This window comes from Nerophis lumbriciformis, linkage group LG31 (assembly GCF_033978685.3).
Source record: "Nerophis lumbriciformis linkage group LG31, RoL_Nlum_v2.1, whole genome shotgun sequence".
In the NCBI taxonomy this organism is placed as follows: Eukaryota; Metazoa; Chordata; class Actinopteri; order Syngnathiformes; family Syngnathidae; genus Nerophis; species Nerophis lumbriciformis.
This window is the reverse complement of record NC_084578.2, coordinates 25,762,467-25,779,895: the sequence shown is the minus strand read 5'-3', so window position 1 is coordinate 25,779,895 and position 17,429 is coordinate 25,762,467. Positions and strand designations below refer to the sequence as shown.

General features: G+C 38.4%; 1 protein-coding gene and 1 long non-coding RNA gene across 4 annotated transcripts in view; one reads left to right on the top strand and one right to left on the bottom strand.

Moving 5' to 3' along the window:
• Nucleotides 1-17,429, bottom strand: part of clasp1a (cytoplasmic linker associated protein 1a) — a 162,700-nt gene that overhangs the window by 112,973 nt on the left and 32,298 nt on the right. The window lies entirely within an intron of this gene.
• LOC133574238 (uncharacterized) overlaps nucleotides 7,321-17,429 on the top strand; it is a 42,579-nt gene continuing 32,470 nt past the window's right edge. Inside the window, exons 1-2 of one of the 3 annotated variants that reach the window (XR_009811385.1) lie at nucleotides 7,332-7,416; nucleotides 7,512-7,552. This is a non-coding gene — a long non-coding RNA (uncharacterized lncRNA). Of the gene's footprint in view, nucleotides 7,417-7,511; nucleotides 7,553-17,429 lie in introns of all 3 variants that reach the window. The other 2 variants (XR_009811386.1, XR_009811384.2) reach the window with 2 other exon arrangements.

Below are 17,429 nucleotides of genomic sequence, written 5' to 3'. Positions count from 1 at the left end.
AGTGGTGGAAATAAGATTTTAATCCCCTGCTGATATACTAAGTTTACCCGCTTACAAAGAAATAACCAGATCTTAATTCCATTCTAACAGACAGATCCAAAATGTAAAAAAATGAACTATAAATGTGTCATTAAAAAGGCTGACACAGCAATAGAGCACAACATGAGCGTCTCACTGAAGATTGAACGTTGAATAACGCTTAAGACTTCCTAGTCAAATAATAAGCTTACTGTTGGAGCACTTTATCATGTTTTTATGTTTTCAACCAAGACTAATTTGTGCTTGCAACCAAGTTGTTCCCTCAGCCTTGTTTAAGAATACATTTGTTATGAAACCGATTTGGGACAGCCACAAATCATGACCTTGAGGCAGAGATGCAACCTATCAGACGGCAACCACGGGATGGAAGGTGACGTCAGCGAGTCCTGTTTGCCACAGGCAGGGACTATAACAGGAGCGCTATTAGGAATCACACGTACAGACTACAGTAGCTTCTGTTATATAGAAGAAACCCACACAGCAACTTTATTTAGCAGCTCAGCATTTTCATGTTAAAGGTTTAGATTACAGATCAGAACATTGTGGAATTAGACACTTTTAATACAGCGCCTTAACACATCCTTGTTGTGTAGAAACGTACCAAACACACTTAATTTAAAACAGAATGAATATAATACTAACGTACTTCAGTTTTCAATAGAAACTGTCCTATAAGGTCTCACAAATGGTGCAAAAACTGAGGCAATTTTTCTTATAAATGATGTACCGGTAAATCAAATGAATGTGTTCCAGACATACAAAACTATAAACATAATTAAATAATTATAGTTTTAAATGCAGAAAACATGGTTTATGTTGTAGTCTGTTGCATGGAATTCGTTGTTTGGATTTTGGACAATATCCCACGGAATAATACGCACACTGAATAGTTTTTTATCTTTAGGTTTGGTGATACGATAATCAAGACAGTATAGGAAAACCGGAGCAAATTTTTTGTAAGGAAAAACTAAATCAATCTACCCAATTTTGTTTTACATTTTATCTCTCTATGTGATAAATAAATCACATAGAGGAAGTAGTAAAAAAATTGTAAAAAAACTAATAAACTACTGCTTCAACGAAGACACACATGGTCAACTTTCTGCAATCAAAGAGAATTGATGTCAATATTAACACCATTGATGCGTGCATTCCACTAAATAGAAGACGCAACAATACCACGCCAGTCACCATCGTTAAGCTCACCAAGAGGAAAACCAAAATGGCATTGCTGAAACAGGGAAAAAAGCTGAAGGGCACAAATGTGTACATGAACGAGCACCTCACTAAACGCAATGCTGAAATCGCCAAGAAAGCATGTGACTTGAGGAAACAAGGGTAAATTCAGGGAACTTAGAGCGCCAACTGCAAAATCTACATAAAGCTGAATGGAGGTCCACAAAGAGTTCTAGTTGTCGATGACATCAAGGATCTAGACGAATATCAGAACTCCCAGCAACTACAACAACAACAATGATAATAGAGTCTGACGGAAAACAAACATTGACATTCGACCACAAAATTACAATGCTCAAGGGATTACCGATGATCTTCACTCAGGTGCACATTCATCTACACTTATAGACATTCATAGAGCAACACAAATGTTTGGTGAACAGGAAAGTATAATAATAATAATGGATTAGATTTTATATCGCGCTTTTCTATTATTAGATACTCAAAACGCTCACAGAGAAGTGGGGAACTGAAAGCCTTCAGCAGCATAGATTACAGTAGTCCGGATTTAGATAAGGATATAGATTCAGATACAAATGTTTTTTTTCACACCAGGAATAATTGTTTTTATTATACAGACGAACAATATAACGGAAACATTAAAATAGACAAAAAAACTGTCGATTATTAATTTAACCAGCAGAAGTTTGTATGCTAACTACAAAAATGTGAAGCATTTTTTGGAACAATTCAACAAACCCTTCAAAGTTACCGCTATCTCAAAAACATAAATGGAATGGATTTTGACCTGGAATGATATGAACTAAATTATATCAACAGAATCAACAAGAACAGAGGGGTAGTAGCTGTGTATGTGATAAAGAACCTAAACTACAAAGTGGTAAAAAAAAAATATGTTACTAGCTATTGATAATATCTTACAATGTATAACCATTGAAATAAGCAAAAACGTACTGATCAGTGGTATATAAAGATCACCAAAGTCAAACATTGTTACGTGTGAGAACTGGATTAAGGTAAGACTTCAACATTGACCTCTTGAACCCTAACAAACAAAAGCTTATAAATGACTTTATGGACACAATGTACAGCCTGAGTTTATATCCTAAAATCACAAGGCCAAGCAAAATCTCAGGACACAGTGCCACACTTATTGATAATATTTGTACTAATGATTTTGATAATAATATCACAAGTGGCCTGATAATATCCGACATCAGTGATCGTCTGCCAGTTTTCATAATCTATGACGGAAACTACAAGAAGAGGAACATTTATGACAACAATGCTTTTTGAAGAATATATACAGAACAAAGTATGACAGCTTTCAAAAATTATCAGAGAAAACAGAGTTGGGACAATGTCTACAGTGAAAATTATGTAGATTATCCATATGGTATTTTGTTTAATACCTCCCGGTAGGAGGCCGCGGGGAAGACCCAGGACACGTTGGGAAGACTATGTCTCCCGGCTGGCCTGGGAACGCCTCGGGGTCCCCCGGGAGGAGCTGGACGAAGTGGCTGGGGAGAGGGAAGTCTGGGCTTCCCTGCTTAGGCTGCTGCCCCCGCGACCCGACCTCGGATAAGCGGAAGAAGATGGATGGATGGATGGACCTTCGAGATGCTTTATGACAAACACTGTCCATTGAAACAACTTAGTAAGAAGAAAAATAAAAATAATCAACTATGGATGACAAAAGGACTGAAAAATGCTTGCAAAAAGAAGAATACATTATATAAAACATTTATAACACAAAGATCTACAAAAGCAGAGTACAAGTACAAAACGTATACGAACAAGCTAACTAGCATACTACAAACATGCAGAAAAGAATATTACAGTCAATTATAGGACAACAACAAAAACAATATGAGAGCAACATGGGGCATCCTAAATAGCATTATTAAAAATGGTGCTAAAAAGGACTATCCTAAATACTTCTTAGATGGAAATACAACATTAACAAAGTAGTTGAAAGCTTAAATAAGTACTTTGTGAACATTGGACCAAATCTGGAGGAAAAGATTCCAGATACAGAGTGGGTTGAGGACTTGAATGACACCATAGATAGAAACCCCAACTCTATGTTCCTCGAAGGAGTGACAAAAGAGGAAATAATCAATATAGTGAAAAAAGGTCAATCCAAGACCTCAACTGATTGTAAATAAAATTATATGGAAACGACAAAAAAAGTTATTGAAGAGATTTCAGAACCTTTAACATATATCCGCAATCTATCATTTCAAACAGGCAAATTCCCAGATAAAATTAAAATAGGAAAAGTCATACCAATTTATAAGACTGGTGACAAAAAACAGTTTACAAACTACAGACCTGTTTCACTACTTCCACAATTTTCTCAAATTATTGAAAAACTGTTTAACAACAGATTAGACAAATTCATAAATAAAAACGAAACACTCACAGATAACAAATACGGATACAGAACCAACATCTCAACATCAATGGCTAAAACGAAATAACGGAATAGATCACCAATACAATAGATAGAAAAAAATGTACTGCTGCAGTGTTTATGGATTTAACAAAACCATTTGACACAATTAATCATAGCATCTTAATAAACACATTAGAAAGGTATTGAATCAGAGGGTTTGTCTTGAACTGGGTTAGAAGCTACTTAACCAACAGGAAGCAATACGTGAAGATAGGAGAACACACTTCTACAGAGCTGAAAATATTTTGTGGAGTACCTCAGGGATCACTACTGGGACCAACATTTTTCAAACTTTATATAAACAACATTTCTAAAGTTACAAAGGACATAAAGTTAGTATTATTTGCAGATTATACAACTGTGGTTTGTTAGTGAGAGAAAACACAAAAGCTAATACAAATAACAGAAGAAATTAACAAAAACAGACTCTTTGAATCTCAGTAAAATAATGATAAAAATAATAAATAATGTTATTTGGTAACAGTAGAAGGGAAAGTCAAACACATACAAATAGGCAGAGTAAATAGGGTAAAACAAAACACATTTTTGGGTGTAATAATAGATGATAAAATGAACTGGAAACATACAACATAAAAAGTAGAAAGAAACACGTCTAATGCCCATCCATCCATTTTCTACCGCTTATTCCCTTTGGGGTCACGGGGGGCGCTGGAGCCTATCTCAGCTACAATCGGGCGGAAGGCGGGGTACACCCTGGACAAGTCGCCACCTCATCGCAGGGCCAACACAGATAGACAGACAACATTCACACTCACATCCACACACTAGGGCCAATTTAGTGTTGCCAATCAACGTATCCCCAGGTGCATGTCTTTGGAAGTGGGAGGAAGCCGGAGTACCCGGAGGGAACCCACGCAGTCACGGGGAGAATAAAGCAAAACATGTTTTGGACCAAAAATCACTTCATATTATTTACTGCTCGCTAGTGTTACCATATCTGATTTATTGTGTAGAAATATGGGGAAACAACTACAAATGTGCGCTTCATTCACTAACGGTGTTACAAAAAAGATCAATTAGAATAATACATAATGTTGGATATAGAGAACATACAAACCCTTCATTTAATGAATCACAAATATTGAAATTTAACGATTTGGTGCATTTGCAAACGGCTAAAATTATGTACAAAGCGAACTATAATCTGCTACCCAAGAATGTACAACAATTCTTCTCAGCAAAAGAGGAGAAATATAGCCTGAGAGGAAAATCTAATTTAAAACATGTGTATGCTTGCACAACACTTAAAACCTTTAGCATATCAGTATGTGGAATTAAATTATAGAATGGATTAACCAAAGAAATCAAACAAAGCACCAATATGATTCAGTTTAAGAGACTGTTCAAACAACAACTTTTCACAAAGTACACAGAACAATAATTATGATAAACATCTTGAACCCTTTTTTTTTCTTTTGAGATAGATTATTTATCTATATAATATTTGTTTACTTACTATGGTATATTATTTATTTATTCACGGTTCTGTTACAGAGAACAAGGAAATGGGATAAAATTGCTATGGTATGAAAAGGGGTAGGATTAAATAAGCTCAGCTTCTTCCTACTCCTTTTTGGACGTGCTGTAATGAAACAACTGGAAATATGTGATGCATTACATTGTATCGTATGCATGTTAAAAATAAACTGAAACAGAACTGAACTGAACAGTCAATAAACCACCTACCAGTTTTTACAATGACGTTAATTACAGAAAAAAGAATTATGACTGAGAAAAAGATCTGAAAGGCGCATATTGAACAACATTATCAAGAATGACTAAGAAAGTAGACTCAATAATTGATAGAAAATATGTATTAAAAAAAAGTGTAGTAAACTTAAATAACTACTTTGTAAATATTGTACCAAACCTGAGGGGGAAAAAAATCCTCAAATCACTCATCATTAAAAGAAATAATGAAACTGAGAAATGTCAATCTAAAATATCTACTGAATGAAACTAAATCAACATGGAAATGCAAAAGCATTAACATACATTAGTCATTTATCATTCAATCCTTTGAAGACAGACACTAATTGACAAACTTTCACAAATTCCTGATTAAGACATTATTCAACAAGATGTTGGATGAATTCATAAATAAAAGTACACAAAAGTACACTAGGACAAAGTCACAGCCAATACTATATTTTACTATACTAGACTATATTTTTAACACCAAAATCACAAATCAAATGTCTAACACAAGAGATCGCAAACGGCGGACAGTAACCATTCAATACCATCAATAATCAATACGTTTGAACAGTACAGCATCAAGGGGGTGAACATCTACTTAACAAACAGGCAGCAACACATCAGTGTGAACATACATCAGTGTGAACCCATATCATGCTTGGATACAGTTTGTGATGTATCCATTTTCTACCGCTTGTGTATGACGGGCAAATACTGGTACTTAAGTTGTGTATTTTATATCTGAAAGACATTTGTAATAGCACTAAATGACCAAATATCTCATGCTAAACAGCATGTTCAAGCTATAAAATTGCATGTACTATGCAGTAAGTGGGTGTGTTAAGTGTAATCTACAAAGACTGCATTTACAATTGAAAAGTGGTGCAGACCGCCTTATTTAAATGAGGTTTTTTGCAAGTACTCTGTGGCTTTCACCATCAAGACACTCATTTACTGCACATTCACGTTATCATGCTACTACCTGTGGTGTTTTGCTTTGTTTTAAAACATGCAGCAGACATTTATGAACCACTTTTTATGGGCATTTTTAGTCCCGCAGTGCATCTGCAATGGAACCCACTTTTTTTAGCGTGCGATTAGGGATGTACCGGTAAACGGTATAATATATATATATATATCATATATATATAATATATATGATAAACCGCAGTAAAATTCCAGACGGTTAGTAATACCGTTTAAATGTTTAATTACCGAAAAACAGTCATTTATTACTGCATTTTAGGCAACGCTGCTTACTAGTGAAAAAGCTAAGCGTACAACACTGCAAAGGCAGCAAACATAAATGTAGCTTGCATCACTTGGACAATGTTGAGATCTAAAGTCATATTTTGATCAAGACGGGGAAAAACATGCCTGATGTGCAACAATAATTAAAGCTACAAACATGGCAACCATATCCGAGCAAAAACGATGCATGATTTATCTGGGAGAGTCTTGATATGAATTTCCTTGACCCAGCCACACACAAAGAAGTTGTAGACCTCCACGCTTTTCCAAGTTTTCATTTGTTTTGTTGTTTAGATGTCTTGAGCACCAGATAGTTCGAAATGTCTGGGAACTTGACAAATCTTATTTTTTTGATAACGTATAGGGATAGATTCCATTGCATAGATTGCTTGTTAGATTGTTTTGCTCGTATTTGCTTTTAATGATAACATCTAGGCCCCTTGTGTACTCAGATAGTTCACACTCTGTTTGCTGCACAGAAGCCTTATAGGTTTGGTGGCCCACCACTTTGTTAATTTCCATTTAAAAGTCACGTGACGGACTACAACCTATTTCTGGTGAAGACACTGTTAAAAGTTGAACACTGGATGGCAGCACCAACAGTTATCAAAGCTTATGATGATGCTACTAATGCACCTCTTTCATACCCTTCATACTTATGTGACATGTTTGATACCACCATGACATTAAGAAAGTAGTAGTAAAGGACTAATTACAGTGCAGAAATGTTGAGAAGAGCAGATATTCTACGGGTATGTAATGACTTTTTTTGACTTTGATTTACTGGAAATATTATTATTTTCTTGATGAAAAATGTTTCCACTGATCCAATTGTTCTTTGATTTAGGATTATCAAACTAACTTGACGAGCTCCTGTAAATAACTGAGGTATGAAATAAAATCAGGAAAACTTACTAGAGTTGACGTTGATTAAGTGTCCTGTACTGCTCAAAAATAATATTGCATCAAAATCAACATTATATGAATAGTAACTCTATAGTGGTTAGTACTGAAAAACTTAAAAGCTTTAAGCTTCTTTGTCAAGTCGGGAAAATATTGAGTGAATTATTTCCATTTGTCTTTAATTTAAAACCATTCCAAAATCAAAATGTTCAGCACGTTATACGTACTTATACATAACTAGCTGCATGGACAGATAATTTCACTAGCTTTTAGTACTTTTTTTTCCTAAAATCTAGTCATTGTATCTTATATCTTATACAACATCTAACAATACATACATTTTTTTATTTATCAGATGTCACAACCCCGTTAAAAATAGTACTTTAACCGACTGAAAAATGCTTGTAATTCAAGGTATGCTCACAATTTTAAAAAATAGCAAAGCTGAGAGACAGCTAGTATCTCAAACTATTCGCAAGTTAAGGTACTGCAGGTACTACTTTACTTCAACATTTGTCGACACATTTAAACCATATCAACATAACTTTCAGGCGATTTATTTTTTACATTCCAAAAAATCCCATGTTTTCCCAGTATTCCACATTTCTGGCCTATAAATTCCCACTGAAATTTATTATTTCCCCCTAGGGCTGGGCGATATTGCCTTTTTTTTAATATCGCGATATTTTAAGGCCATATCGCGATACACGATATATATATCTCGATATTTTGCCTTAGCCTTGATGCATATAATCACAGCAGTATGATGATTCTGTGTGTCTACATTAAAACATTCTTCTTCATACTGCATTAATATATGCTACTTTTAAACTTTCATGCAGAGAAGGAAATCACAACTAAAAAAAAATCACTATTTTTTTCATACGGTGTTGATCTGGAAATGTTTGCCTCGGCATTTTGATGGTGTGGACGTGTGGCACCGAACGGAGATGTTGACGTGCGGAGTAAGCACTCTTCCTTGTCTAGCGGGTGACTTTTCAAATGATGCTACAGTGTAGCCGAGTGTCCTGGGTTCGCCTATACAGTGTACTTATCTAATAAAATAATAAACGGGAGACATTAGATCAGGTTCGGTAGCCACCGCTTCTTTAATGTCAACATCACACACACCTCGTTCCACAACCACACACACCCTACGTCACAGCCCTCCGACAACTCTGGAGGGACAAAACTCCTCCTCCTTACTGACACACTCCGGTAACTTGGGACACCCTGAACTGTTTATTACAGCAGTAATGCTACTTTTTATAAATAAAGTTGATTTGATTTGATTTGATTTTATAGCAACGCTTTTGCCCCACACTTGACAAATTACGGTGGTCTGTTTGACATATTCCTACTTGAAGCCAAACCACCGCCAGACGATTGACCCCCTGCTGTTTTTTTGGGGAATTAATTATTCCTCTATTTGTTACCAGATTCGCACCTTCTTTCTCTTGTATTTGCGCTCGCACCACTCCGCTAGCATCACAGCTAACGTTAGCCATGCTGCTACCTCTCTGCTCGGGGAGGGCGTATACGTATGTGACGTATGACGTGACAGTATGTGACATATGTAAGAAGGTGCGCTTGTCTGTCTGTGAGAAGGAGAGACTGGAAAGAGGAGAGCCTGTAGTGTAATGCCCGCAGCTAAAAGCAACTGCGTGAGAACATATACTCGATATCACGATATAGTAATTTTCTATATCGCACAGAGACAAACCCGCGATATATCGCGTATATCGATATATCGCCCAGCCCTATTTCTCCCACATATTTACAAAACAGTACAGCATCACGTAAGTTCCCACTTTTTTCGGAAGAGCGTAATTCATTCATTCGTCGTGTCAGAGCCCTGATTGTGAGCTGACTGCATGGAAGAAAATATAATGTCCTTTGAAAATTTGCTAGCTAGAAAGTGAGGTGCAAAAGTGTAATCAGAGTGCATTTATTAACAGGCTTTCACAACTTAAACTGACTCTCAGTCTGTTTAAGCCTAAGCAGCTCACTCAAAGCAACACCGTTTAAATTCACTCCTCCAGCTTTTCATGTCCATCCTTGTGTTGCCAAGCTGGTTCCAGTGTGGTTGGATAAACAAATGCATCCTGCAAAGCCACGCCCCCCAAACACCACATATTCTTGTAGGACTGCTATCATTCACACTAAACATGGGCACTTGTCATTACAGCACACGTCCACCCATAATCCATATTGAGTTGGAGATACTCCCCCCAAAAATAAAATATCTTTCAATCAAATTCACTTCACTTCACACTTCACAAATGTTTGCTAGAGACAAAAACATTTGGGTTTGACATCAAAAGACAAAATTACACCAGAGCCCAACATTTCAGCTTTTATTTTCAGATAGTCAACTCTGTGTTAGCGGACACCACGTCTATAGTAGCCACAGAGAAAAGAAGTGTTATATACCTTGTCATTAGCGGCCACCTGAATAATGCAATCAGCGGCCACTTATTTATCATCCCAGAATCTTTTTTTTTTTTACTGCGTATAGAAAAAACTACCGGTAATCAAAATTTGCTGCAATAATGCATAATGTCAATGGAGGAAGTCTCAGTTAATATTGGTTTCCTATTTTAGGATAAACTTGCTGTAATATGAATGTTTTTCTTATTAATTTCTTTCTTCCATAATATTTAAGTTTAACAATTTTATAAATAACAGAAATTAACAATGACGATCGCTTACGGTTCACATAAACATACTACGGACATTTGCATTAGGGGTTCAATGGTACAGGAAACCCACGGCACACTCCGTACCTAGGTTTTGGGGCCATGGTTTTAGGTACATTTTTTGGGTGTAAAGTGAACAACTTTACATGCAAAAAGTTATTTCTTTAATTTGCTTGTCAGCAAAAACTGCATTCTGCAGTAAACAAAGTATAGGTGGTATACCAAAGGGCAAGCGATGAATGAGCATGTATCGGACACTTCGGTCTCCCTGGACTTATTCTCACTCATTCGCGTGTACGGGACATTGATCGAGAGCTAGTGGTCAGCTGAGGACGCAGGTTGCTTTGTTTGGTCTTTTCCTGTGCTGCCCCCTGCCCAGCAGACAATGGCGTGGAGCACCCCCAAGACCACTGCGGTGTACAGTATGCGGGTATTAATTTAAAATGGTGGTTTGTTGTTTGTCTATGTATTTAGACTTAGACAAACTTTAATGATCCACAAGGGAAATTGTTCAATGGTGTGTGATATGGTGCAGTATGTGCGCAATATGTATTATTCAGTGCTCATTTTTTGTTGTTTGACTTTTGTAGCTGTATGTACAAACCCCGTTTCCATATGAGTAGGGAAATTGTGTTAGATGTTTATATGAACGGAATACAATGATTTGCAAATCCTTTTCAACCCATATTCAATTGAATCCACTACAGAGACAAGATATTTGATGCTCAAACTCATAAACTTTTTTTTTTTTTGCAAATAATAATTAACTTAGAATTTCATGGCTGCCACACGTGCCAAAGTAGTTGGGAAAGGGCATGTTCACCACTGTGTTACATCACCTTTTCTTTTAACAACACTCAATAAAAGATTGGGAACTGAAGAAACTAATTGTTGAAGCTTTGAAAGTGAAATTCTTTCCCATTCTTGTTTTATGTAGAGCTTCAGTCGTTCAACAGTCCGAGGTCTCCGCTGTCGTATTTTACGCTTCATAATGCGCCACACATTTTCGATGGGAGACAGGTCTGGACTGCAGGCGGGCCAGGAAAGTACCCGCACTCTTTTTTTACAAAGCCACGCTGTTGTAACACGTGCTGAATGTGGCTTGGCATTGTCTTGCTGAAATAAGCTGGGGCGTCCATGAAAAAGACGGCGCTTAAATAGCAGCATATGTTGTTCCAAAACCTGTATGTACCTTTCAGCATTAATGGTGCCTTCACAGATGTGTAAGTTACCCATGCCTTGGGCACTAATGCACCCCCATACCATCACAGATGCTGGCTTTTGAACTTTGCGTCGATAACAGTCTGGATGGTTTGCTTCCCCTTTGGTCCGGATGACACGATGTCGAATATTTCCAAAAACAATTTGAAATGTGGACTCGTCAGACCACAGAAAACTTTTCCACTTTGCATGAGTCCATCTTAGATGATCTCGGGCCCAGAGAAGCCGGCGGGGTTTCTGGATGTTGTTGATAAATGGCTTTCGCTTTGCATAGTAGAGCTTTAACTTGCACTTACAGATGTAGCGACGAACTGTATTTAGTGACAGTGGTTTTCTGAAGTGTTCTTGAGACCATGTGGTGATATCCTTTAGAGATATATGTCGGTTTTTGATACAGTGCCGTCTGAGGGATCGAAGGTAACGGTCATTCAATGTTGGTTTCCGGCCATGCCGCTTACGTGGAGTGATTTCTCCAGATTTTCTGAACCTTTTGATGATATTATGGACCGTAGATGTTGAAATCTCTAAATGTCTTGCAATTGCACTTTGAGAAACGTTGTTCTTAAACTGTTTGACTATTTGCTCACGCAGTTGTGGACAAAGGGGTGTACCTCGCCCCATCCTTTCTTGTGAAAGACTGAGCATTTTTTGGGAAGCTGTTTTTATACCCAATCATGGCACCCACCTGTTCCCAATTTGCCTGTTCACCTGTGGGATGTTCCAAATAAGTGTTTGATGAGCATTCCTCAACTTTATCAGTATTTATTGCCACCTTTCCCAACGTATTTGTCACGTGTTGTTGGCATCAAATTCCAAAGTTAATGATTATTTGTAAAAAAAAAAAAAAAAAAGGTTTATCAGTTTGAACATCAAATATGTTGTCTTTGTAGCATATTCAACTGAATATGGGTTGAAAATGATTTGCAAATCATTGTATTCCATTTATATTTACATCTAACACAATTTCCCAACTCATATGGAAACAGGGTTTGTACTTCAGTATTGTTTATATACTGATACTACTAGACTATGTATTAATCGTATCGACATCTGGATTGATCACCCCTACTTTACGTTGACGCTTTAGTGGTTAGCTTCTTGTGTCGTCCTGTGGTTAGCATGCTTAGCCATTGCTTTTCCTCTATTCCTCCTCTTGTCCTCCAGTGATAATATTACTTAAAATAAACTTGGTTTTTTCGCTTTGGTGGTGAGGATTAGTATCTCAGGAGTGTGTTTGCCCTGTGGATTCATTGTAACTTGCACCCTGCTGCATGTGTGTAACATGGAATATGGAAATGTAAGTGTGTCTCCCTGAGCGTGCATCCCTTTCGAAGGAATCTTTCACATGAGTACAATCTTTAGTACGTAAACACTGGGACTGGGACAAAGATCAGCTGGGCTCGGCAGCTCATCATCGCGACCATTTTAAGGAAAATACCAGCCCTGATCCGATCCCACAATGGGGACAGCTCTAGTTTTATCCCTTTTGTTTACTAATCCAATGCTTCACGTCGTATCCAGCTTCATTCAACGTGTGAGATTGTCATTGCTCCAACCTCAGCAAAGTCTGTTTTAAAATGGCTTCCAACCTGCATATAGTGGTCATCTGTTTATTGTCGCTATTGACTGCATTTACATATTGAGCTAATACACATTTTACAAGATAGTATTATTTGTAACTGGAGGTGGACAAAAGTATCAGAACAGCTACACTGAATGAAGAATCACACCCTGAGGTGCTCAAGGGTGATACTGGTCTGCCCTTCAAATGTTTTCAGTCTACAGAATAATGGAATTGGCTTCACTGTTTCAATAATAAGAAGGGATGTGAAGTTTGTGCATATGTCACTCTGTAGTGGGATAAACTCTGTAGTGCTGAGCAAGATTATAATAATTCCGTAATAGAAATAAATGTAAATCTATTGTGCGATATAATTATGTGTTGCTAGTATCGTAATTTTACGTTTGGGCTGCTGCGGGGCGCGGTGCGATGCTATGCCAGGGGAACATGCCTTTTTTGCCGTATCAGAATATGATGAAGTGTATGGAGCACTTGGCTTCACTGTAAAACCACGGTGGGAGACGAGGAAAGAATGGTGTATCGTTTCCTTTAATGTTAATAAGCTTACAATGGTATACAGAGATATAGTCATAACAATTTTATAGACAAATTATATTATTTACTAGTCACTGTGGAGAGTGGGGCAGGGGGGTCGTGAAATAATAATAATAATAACTGGGATTTATATAGCGCTTTTCTAAGTACCCAAAGTCGCTTTACATGTAGAACCCATCAATCATTCACACCTGGTGGTGGTAAGCTACTTATATAGCCACAGCTGCCCTGGGGTAGACTGATGGAAGCGTGGCTGCAATTTGCGCAAACGGCCCCTCCGACCACCACCTATCATTCTTCATTCAATTCACCGGTGTGAGTGGCACCGGGGGCAAAGGGTGAAGTGTCCCGCCCAAGGACACAACGGCAGCGATTTTTTGGATGGTAAGATATGGTAAATAGTTTCTTCTCCCTCGGGGGGTAACAGAAAATATTTGAGAAGCACTAATCTAACTGCAGTTACATTTCTAATTTGTGGTAGCATTTACATCACTTGAAAGACATGACTTCACTGTTAATAAGTTTTATTGTTTTGAACTTCTCCTTTTTATATACACAGTATAATATATACTTTACAAAAAAAGAGAAAATATCAGCAAAATTGGTATTCACTTATGTGTTTGTGTGTATAATTTTAAGAAAACCATACTATATTGTGATATATATCGTTATCTGTATATAAAATTACCAGAGCTGTCAAAATTATTAACAAGTTAACTCATGTGATTAAAAAAAAAAATAATATTGCATTAATCATTCTGACTGTACAAGCTCATTTATTTACTTAAACCGCTATACGGTCAGTGATCAGTACAAAAATGAGTGAGGAGAGTCCTGACTGGTGTGCGTTATGGCAAATTTCCCTCCAATGTATAGCCTCAAAGAACTTTATATAAGACTTTTACCAAGTTTTGTGCGAATAAAAACATGCATTCAAGTAAAACGTTTGAAAACGTTCCAGGATAACATTCGAACAACAAAATGGCATTTATGTACAAAATTGGGGTGTTTTCTTAAAGGCCTACTGAAATGCGATTTTCTTATTTAAACGGAGATAACAGGTCAATTCTATGTGTCATACTTGATCATTTCGCGATATTGCCATATTTTTGCTGAAAGGATTTAGTAGAGAACATCGACAATAAAGTTCGCAACTTTTGGTCGCTGATAAAGCCTTGCCTGTACCGGAAGTAGCAGACGAGTAGCGTGACGTCACAGGTTGTGGAGCTCCTCACATCTGCACATTGTTTACAATCATGGCCACCAGCAGCGAGAGCGATTCGGACCGAGAAAGCGACGATTTCCCCATTAATTTGAGCGAGGATGAAAGATTTGTGGATGAGGAAAGTGAGAGTGAAGGACTTAGAGGGCAGTGGGAGCGATTCAGATAGGGAAGATGCTGTGAGAGGCGAGTGGGACCTGATATTCAGCTGGGAATGACTAAAACAGTAAATAAACACAAGACATATACCGTATTTTCCGCACTATAAGGCGCACCGGATTATTAGCCGCACCTTCAATGAATTACATATTTCATAACTTTGTCCACCAATAAGCCGCCCCGGATTATAAGCCGCGCCTACGCTGCGCTAAAGGGAATGTCAAAAAAACAGTCAGATAGTTCAGTCAAACTTTAATAATATATTGAAAACCAGCGTTCTAACAACTCTGTCCCAAAATGTACGCAAATGTGCAATCACAAACATAGTAAAATTCAAAATGGTGTAGAGCAATAGCAACATAATGTTGCTCGAACGTTAATGTCACAACACACAAAATAAACATAGCGCTCACCTTCTGAAGTTATTCTTCATTCGTAAATCCTTCGAATTCTTCGTCTTCGGTGTCCGAATTGAAAAGTTGCGCAAGCGTGGGATCCAAAAATGGCCGGCTCCGTCTCGTCGAAGTCATCGGATTCAGTGTCGCTGTTGTTGTGCAGCAGTTCTGTGAATCCTGCCTTCCGGAAAGCTCGGACCACAGTTGTGACCGAAATATCTGCCCAGGCATTTACGATCCACTGGCAAATGTTGGCGTATGTCGTCCGGCGCTGTCTGCCCGTCTTAGTGAAGGTGTGTTCGCCTTCGGAGCTGTGTGAAAAAAGCCACCCGGCCTCTTCGCGTAAACTTCCCTTAACCACTCGCTCATCTTTTCTTCATCCATCCATCCCTTCGAGTTAGCTTTTATGATGACGCCGGCTGGAAAGGTCTCTTTTGGCAAGGTCTTCCTTTTGAATATCACCATGGGTGGAAGTTAGCATGGCAAGCTAGAACCACAGTGAAGGATGACTTCTCATTCCCTGTGGTGCGAATATTCACCGTACGTGCTCCCGTTCCACAGTGCGGTTCACAGGAATATCAGTTGCTGTGAAATACGGTAGTAATCCGTGTGCGGATGGAGAGATTGCGTCTTTTTATGAACCGGATCGCTTAGTAGGAGCCATTTTGTGGTCTTTACAGATGTAAACAGGAAATGAAACGTACGGTGATATCCGCGCGTTTTTTCTTCTTCTTCCGGGGGCGGGTGGTTGCTTACAGTAGAAGAAGAAGCGCTTCCTGTTCTATGGGGGCGGGTGCTTTCCTTGGCGGTTGCTTGCGTAGAAGAAGAAGCGCTTCCTGTTCTACCGGGAAAAAAGATGGCGGCTGTTTACCGAAGTTGCGAGATCGAAACTTTATGAAAATGAATCGTAATAAAGCGCACCGGGTTATAAGGCGCACTGTCAGCTTTTGAGAAAAATTGTGGTTTTTAGGTGCGCCTTATAGTGCGGAAAATACGGTATATACTCTATTAGCCACAACACAACCAGGTTTATATTTAATATGCCACAAATTAATACCGCATAACAAACACCTCCCCCCTCCCGTCCATATAACCCGCCAATAAAACTCAAACACCTGCACAACACACTTAATCCCACAGCCCAAAGTACCGTTCACCTCCCCAAAGTTCATACAGCACATATATTTCCCCAAAGTCCCCAAAGTTACGTACGTGACATGCACATAGCAGCACCCACGTACGGGCAAGCGATCAAATGTTTAGAAGCCGCAGCTGCATGCGTACTCACGGTACCGCGTCTGCGCATCCAACTCAAAGTCCTCCTGGTAAGAGTCTCTGTTGTCCTAGTTCTCCACAGGCCAATGGTAAAGCTTGACTGTCATCTTCCGGGAATGTAAACAATGAAACACCGGCTGTATGATCCGGCACAACAGTCCAGGGGTGCATTCTACGGCGGGGGTGCGTTATCCGGCACAACACCTGCCGCAATACACCGCTTCCCACCTACAGCTTTCTTCTTTGCTGTGCTGTCTCCATTGTTCATTGAACAAATTGCAAAAGATTCACCAACACAGATGTCCAGAATACTGTGGAATTTTGCGATGAAAACAGACGACTTAATAGCTGGCCACCATGCTGTCCCAAAATGTCCTCTACAATCCGTGACGTTACGCGCAGGCGTCATCATACCAAGACGTTTTCAGCAGGATATTTCGCGCGGAATTTAAAATTGCACTTTAGTAAGCTAACCCGGCCGTATTGGCATGTGTTGCAATGTTAAGATTTCATCATTGATATATAAACTATCAGACTGCGTGGTCGGTAGTAGTGGTTTTCAGTAGGCCTTTAAGAAAATGTTAATTAAGCAAGCGAGTAATCCAAATTCCAAAATGAGATTAATCGGACTAAAGTATACTTTATATCTGCATTATCCTTTCCATCCTTACCCTTTTCATCCTTTTGTAACTGAGCTACTGTGTGGAACAATTTCCCTTGTGGGTCAATAAAGTTTGTCTAAGTCGAAGTCTAAAAACAATATTGTTTGACAGCC